Consider the following 7810-nt stretch of genomic DNA (forward strand, 5'->3'; position numbering starts at 1 on the left):
GTAAGAGTAAACAATACCAACGCCGATGGAGGATTTGCTTACATATGCAGCTTTCAGTCATTCATGGCTAGGAGAGCACAACCAGATCAAATTAGCATAAGACCATCTTCAAAGAGATGTAAAATTATAAGAGTCAAATTACAATCGACGGCTGATATGGCAATCTGAAGCTTTATGTTAAATTTTATACTTCTTCAACTGAACTGCTAAATGTTATTTTATTATGTAAATAGAACTTTAAATGGTTGTAGTTACTAAAAAAATGTTGAAACAAAATTTTTATTGGTTGAAATGTTAGTGGAATAAGGGACCCATTGTTAAAATGAATTAAAAATAAATTTGACATTAATGTCAAATTTAACTCAAAATCACTAAATCTTCAAATTCAATCAGCAAATAACATTTCGGTTTGAGAGAATTTCGATTTCAAATATGCACAATGACATTTCATTTATGATTTTGATATCTCCTTTAGGAATATGTGGTCAAGAGCTGTTGGTGCTGTTGAATATGTGGTCATGCCTTTTTGGTCTGAAGAGTGTCGGCGCAACGAATGCTTTCGTTCATAATATGATTGGGCATACTTGGAAAGTTGATATTGATGATGTGGTGGTCAAGTAAAGCTAGATCATGTAGCAGACTTGAGGAAGTTTATCGATAGAATGAGGAGCCTTAGTTCAAACTTAAAAAAGTGTACTTTCGGAGTCAAGGCCGATAACAACAACGACGACGATAAAGTCCTATACTACTAAATGAAATCGGTTGTTTGAATCTTAACACGTAATGAATATATTTTTAATAGGTTTCGTTTGAAAATATGTGAAACAAAATTTCAAGCTACCAAAAACTAGTTTGATTACTTTATAGAAGGTTATTTCTAAGTATTTTGAGCACCTCCTTTTACGTATCGATGTTGCCTTAACATTTTGGTGTGTAGAATTACACTGACATGTTAAAGTTGAAGATCTTGGTTTATCCTTTCTAAAGTTTTGCCTTGTGAAACAAACTGCTTGCATGACCATTTATAAAATTAGATCAGATAAACGATATTATTACTCTAAATTACGTTAAAAAGAGAAAAAGGGTCTAAACTCGAAACACAAGTTGAAGAGAAAAATCCTTATATAGCCGAGATTTGGATGTTCTAAACGATTGGTTGCTAAAATGACACCGTTTAAACGTAGAAAAAATTGTGGTCAAAAGCTTTAAAGGTTAATAGAGACCATCACACTCTCTTGCTTCATCTTGCACTTGAGAAGACGACTCATTCCATAACATTTAAATTAATTTCCTATAATTTTTCTCTCCTTTTTTCCTTCTTTTTTTATTTTTCTTGTTTTGATAACTTTCATTTTTCTTGTTAAAATTGGCTTGCATGCATTAATTATTTGATTAACATTTCAGACCAAGCATGGTGAAGCAGATATTGGCCGAGTCCATCAAACTTCCTGACCAAGTGACAAGGGCGCTGGACAAGGCCACCCTGGGGGCATGGGGAGCGAAAGATACAGTCGTACATGGCTCTAAATTTAAAAGGGTAAAATTTTTTGTCATTTAATATCATGTAATAATGTTTTATATTTAAAAAATTACTTTTGTGAGCACTTTAAAACCGCATTGTACACTTCTTATAAGAATATTTCTGAATATAAAAACTTGGAGTACAATGAGATATTTTAAGTATCAATAATAACACTCTAAAAACAATAGTTTTTAAATTTTATTACATAATAATGGTATATATTCAAGTGAAACTTTAGAGTAAAGTTTTGAAGTTTTTTTTTTTTTTTTTTTTTATCATGTTCGGTAGTTTAAGATGTAACTGCTTTTGATTATTTAGTGAATATTATATTTGTAGTTCTTTTTACTTATCATTAATGACATTTGTAAACACGCAATCAGTGAGTGTTAAAGTTTGTTTTTATTTTTTATTTTTTTTAACAAACGATATTATCTATACTAAGATGGTGATGGAGTGAGCTAAGCCTCATAATGAGCTATCAATAATGTGGTTCAAATTAGTCTTTGGCGAGAATTGAACTTAAGATCTCTCACTTATAAACGAAGAGGAATACCACTAGACTATAATATTAACTTGTATTGTTTTGATTCAAGTGAATGTTTTCTAACATCAATACATTGTCTTACTTTTTGTAAAAATGTAAAACTATCTTAAAGAGGGTCTTTCTACAAATTTCGCACGAGGCCCAAGATCTTAGAGACAACCATTGTGAGTTCCACGGCGAAGGAGTTGATCCCCGAGCTCAAATCCAAGACTCAAAAGCTGGCGGGGCTTCTCCGCCAACTCAGCAGCTGTGACGTTTCCGATTCCTTCCTCGGTTCGGCGGTTCCTACGACGTCCCAGTACGGCGGATCCTGATCAGCGTCATCGAACCACTCCTCAACGACAAGTATCTGCCCACGTTTCTCAAGGTCAAGCCTTTTCGTGTCAATGGCATTGTCATGAACAAGATCAAGCTTTGCTTCACCACCCCAATCCCCGAATTTTTCTTCCGCCATATGCCATGGAGGATCGACTATTCAATCAAAGACTTGTCGTGGCTCCTCCTTTACATTGCAAAACGTGAGGAGTGCTTGGGGTGCCTAGAGTTGCATCTAACGTTCCGGTTATGGTCATCATTTGGGAACAAATTGTTATGCTTAACCACGAGGCTAATCCATTTCAAGTTCGATCCGATGCAGCGCAGTCGTTCGTCAGCATTGCACGGTACGATGATCGAGTCGCAAAGACTATCATTGAGGAAGGTGGAGTCGAACCCTTACTGAAATTCATCCAAGAGGCTCCTATGAAAGGTCAAGAGAGTGCTGCCAGGGCCATTGGTTTATTGGCGTGCGACCGGGAAAGTGTCGAATACATGATCCGTGCAGTTATGTGTGAAGTGTTTGTGAAAATCCTCAGAGAAGGTCCCATGAAAGTTCAGGCTGTTGTGGCCTGGGCGCTGTCTGTTCTTGTGAATCAAGACCCAAAATGTCAAGGCAATTTTGCGCAGCATGATGTAGTCCCATTGCTCGTTAGCCATCTCGCATTTGAAACTGATAGCAATGCCAATGAAGACCCCGAAACCAAGGCAAACATTAAAGCAATGGCAGCCATAGCCCTTTGGAAACTAGGAAGGGGAACGCCATTTGCCGTAGCCTCGCAGAATCAAAAGCATTGTTATCTTTCGCAATGCTTCTTTGTGCCGAAAATGTTCAATATTACTCTTCCATGGCGTTAGTGGAGATCACTGAAGAAAGTTGAGGTTCCATTATAAAACCAATTAGCAATATGGAGAATAGATTAACATACTTATAAGCCCATGCAAGATCCCTCCTTCCATCAATGTAGGGTTCATTCTTAACACGTCATCTCATGTGTGGTAAATTTTCAAGCCTAACACGTGAACAATACAACTCACACGTAGGGCAATCTGTTGATACCACAAAGAAAGTGGGGTTCCACCATAAAACCAATTGGCTATATGGAGAGTAGCCAAACTACTTATAAGCATAGGAAATGCCCCTCTTCTCATCAATGTGGGATTCATTCTCAATATGCCCCTTACGTATGGTAAATTTTCAAGCCTAATATGTAGATAACACAAACAGGGTAATGTGGAGCGGCTGTGGCCGTTTGGCTCACACGTGGGACAACCTGCTCTAATACCATGAAGAAAGTTGGACTTCCACCATAGAACTAATTGATAATATAAGGAGTAGCCTAACTTTTTATAAACCCTTGCCAGATTTCTCCTTTCACCAGTATGAGACTCTTTTATCTTCACATTCTCACAATCACCACCACCGCAGAAAAAGATGTGGAGTTGAGAAGATCTGTCTTTAACCTTAATTATCCCGCTTACAGAGCTACTGCCGATCAGTTAGTACTAAAGATCACTGAAGAGGCAGATTCCGAGCTCCAAGTTCCATGCATTAGAGCTATTGGGATTTTGGCGAGTACATTTGGCACTACAGGGACGAGGACAATTGCCCTTTTGGTGCAGCTTCTCGACGTAAGAGACTATAAGGCATATGAGGCTGCCATAGAAGCATGCATTGCTCTCAAAAAATTGGCATGCAGAAACAACGATTCTCACGTTGAACATTCTAAAAGCATTATTAGGTGCTGGAGTTGTAAGGCACTTAATCAAGTTTCTATATTTTGGGAACGTATAATTCAATTTTCTGCTTTGTTTCTCATGTGCTACATTACGCTGCATGTACTACCAGACCGATATGACAAACTCGGCATGGCCGAGGTGCTCATCATGCTTCACTGGGCATCTAGAAAGATGAATTGCTAAACACGTTGTTGCACGACGTTAAAACTAGGTTAAATCTTTACTGGTCGACGGGATCAAGGCCCCATTTGATATTATCATTTTCTTGAATTTAACATATCATGTAAATTATAAGTCCTTGAGGCGAGCTTTGGTGCAACAGAAAAGTTGCTCCTTTATGACCAACAGGTCATGGGTTCGAGTCTTGGAAACAGCCTCTTTACAAAACAAGGGTAAGATTGTAGACGTTCCTCTCCCGACCCTTACAAAACAGGGAATTTTGTTGGCTTGGGATCGCCCCTATGTAATTTGTAAGTTCCTCATTTGCTTGAGGGGATTGGATACATATTTTTCTTTCTCCCATCCTTTCTTAATATTGCTTGAGGGGATTGTTGTTGTCAAGGCTACAAATTAATCATGAAAATAAAGATGCTATATTGATAAGTAACAAAGTCACAAATTACTCGTTTACCAACATGAACATGTTATGTATTACTCGTACCGAAAGTGAAACTTTTCTGCATTGTTAAAGGATAAAAGCATGAGATAGTTAAGAAACTATACTCTTTCTGCAACAAATTTTATTGCAATATAAACCAAATTCAATAAAGCAAAGAACTAGTTCTTGTTCTTTCCATACTTTCTCTCGTGTTTTGACTACATACTTTTTGTTATTTATTAATTCAGCACAATCACAGTAAGATGTTGGAGAAAACTGAAATTCTTTACTTATTCTTTCCCAACAGCATTGCTATAGAAGAAGAACACAGATGAACAGATGTGATCGATCATCTTCTCCGTTGCTAGTTTGTGATGTTTCCTATTTGCTTAACAAATGGTAACCATTGTTCAACTGGTCAGTTTAAATTGAATGTTGACGGGGCTTGGATGGAGGATCTTAAATTGGGTGGGGTTGATACTATTAATGCTATTATCAAAGATTCCAACTGCAGCTTTATTGGTTCTTCATAGAAAAACCTATCAAAATTTAGGATGCAGACATTGTTTGTTTACAAACAGACCACGGTGAATGCTAATTTGTAAGTCTGTTATGCAACGGAAAAACTTATTCATAATTATCAACTTAACCACTTACTTGTGGAAGACATCGTCTTAAAGAACTAGGATTAATAACTGAAGTTCTTCTGCAACTCTACACAACCAAAAGCAAGTCTCTCTCAATAGGGCTTGAGTTTTCTGTAAACTTGCGTGTATCCCTCCCATTACGTGATCCTTATCAAAGAGTAGCCTTATCACCGTGAAACACTTATGCATTATATCAGCTAGAAGAGTTCTAGTTTTATCGAGAATGTATCTGACTTGAAACTTTAATTAATACAACTCCTGATAAGTCTACCACAAGTGTCAATCCTAATCTCCTTATCATTCCAAATGTGTTTAATCAAATCACCAAAGTGTTTGCTCTCATATAGAACTTACATTCTCCCACTAGGGCAAATACTTTGTCAACTTGTATAGTTTATACTTAATATGGAATGAATCTGAATTGACCATGAGATTAGTATTGGACATTTTCTCGATTTACTAGTCTCTGTCATTAACAAGTATTCATGAGAACTATAGGGCAACACACTCAACTTTCAAACAGTACCGTCCCCATAATTACTTACAATGAAACTAACACACACATGAGACTCCAACAAGATATAAAAACAATGTAAGACATGACTGGATATGTATCTGCAATATGTCAAACATCTGGTCCCCTTCAGAATTGAAAGCAATCCCAATGCTTCTGAATGAAGCCCTCAGGTTGTTTTTCCTTCATAATAATTCAAGATCATTACTCATCATGCATAAAAACATTCATGCTTTATCATAACTATATGCTGCATACTTTTTGGGAACTTTAACAACCTTACAGCATTTTCTTTATTAGCTAAGAAAGAAGCCTTTATTATTAATACTCGAATACAACTTCCAGAACATGAACTGCAACTGAAGAAAACTAACATTTAAAATGAACCTGATATGCAGCTACATCAGTTTGCTCCCACTGGTTTCTTGCATGAGTTTGCTGCATTAAAATCACCCAATACCCCCATGCTTTGCTGACATGCTTCTTGAAAACTGCCATGGGAACATCCTTATTCAATGGATGAACAATCATTGAATTAGTCTCCAACTAATCAATCTTGACCAAACTAGCTACCACCTTTTCTCGAGAAATGAGGTACTTCATATCCAAGTTCCTTGTTGCATTCTACCTTTTATTATTCTAAGTGAAAAATATAGCTACTCTGTTGTCAAATAAATCTGTGTAGTTCTCAAGATTGAGTCCACCTCTTGCGGTCCTGTTATGAAAGTCTTCAACCAAATGGCTAGATTCACAGTTCCACAATAGGACAAGTATTCTGCAAACATAGTTTAAAGCAACCACAGTCTGTTATTTTTCACTCTTCCAAGATACTGCTCCACATGCCATTAAGATCACACAGCCCTAAGTTGATTTCATAACATCTAGACAACCCGCAAAATCTAAGTCATCGTAACCTTCTAAACGATGTTTTATGTCCTTATGTAGACTAACATATGATCTTTGGTTCTCTAAGATATCTCATCACTCTTTTTGCTGCATTCTAGTAAGCCTCTCCAGCACTGGATTGGAACCTACCAAGCACCGAAATGGTGAAGGCTACATCAGGCCTTGTGCACACTATAATTCCATCATCGTCCTCTCCAAGTTTGTTTTGGGACACTATAATTCGCTCAATATATCACCCTTTGATATGGGCATTTCTAGACATATTAATTCTTTTTTATGTATGCTCTTTGTGGCAAAACCCTGCAGCCCTCTTATTCTCTCTCTTTTGATCTGAATCATTAGGACATAAGTGTCATCTCCCAGGTCTTTCATCTCGAAGTGTCTTTGCAAGAAAACTTTGGTTTTATCCAACAAACTATGACTATTTGTGGTGAGCAATATATCATCCAGATACAGAACTAGAATTATAAAATTGCTCCCACTGAATCTCAAATAAACACAATTTGTCTGATGGGTTCTCTGTGAAACATTCTCTTGTACAACTCGATAAAATTTTAGGTACCATGGTCTTAATGTCTGCTGTAATCCAATTGTCTATTTTTGGACTCGAGATGACTTGTTTGAAAATCCCAGGATTACTAAACTCTGATAAATTAAAATCTATCTGTACCAAATACACAAAATATGATGAGAATGTTGACTTTCTTACCCTATTTGGTTTCCTCAAAACGGTGGAACATTACCGACTGCCAAAACTGTTGACTCCAGTCGGTGGTTACTGCCATTCACAGCTGCTTCATCCACGCGTCCTTGCTGATTTCCTACATGCGGTTCACCGTCTAACAACACCTCAATTTCAGTGTCATGCTTCAGTCGGTGTAGGCTCAGTATTAATCCCCATTTGGCCATTTTAGTATTAATTTCCATTTGACCATCTTCTTGCCACGTTTGTCAGGAGTCAATTCCACGTACCCTGCATGAATGTTTGCATGTTGTTGTAATCGGTGTAGTCGGTGCTCACCGC

The 7810-nt window shown here is 37.2% G+C and overlaps 1 pseudogene; it reads left to right on the forward strand.

Annotated features, from left to right (window-relative positions):
• The first annotated feature begins 2630 nt into the window (after positions 1-2630).
• LOC125473019 lies at positions 2631-4304 on the forward strand (annotated as a pseudogene).
• Positions 4305-7810: the final 3506 nt, after the last annotated feature.

The sequence above is a fragment of a genome, unplaced genomic scaffold (assembly GCF_019419815.1).
Source record: "Pyrus x bretschneideri cultivar Hongxiangsu unplaced genomic scaffold, Pyrus_bretschneideri_v1 Contig8, whole genome shotgun sequence".
Classification (NCBI taxonomy): Eukaryota; Viridiplantae; Streptophyta; class Magnoliopsida; order Rosales; family Rosaceae; genus Pyrus; species Pyrus x bretschneideri.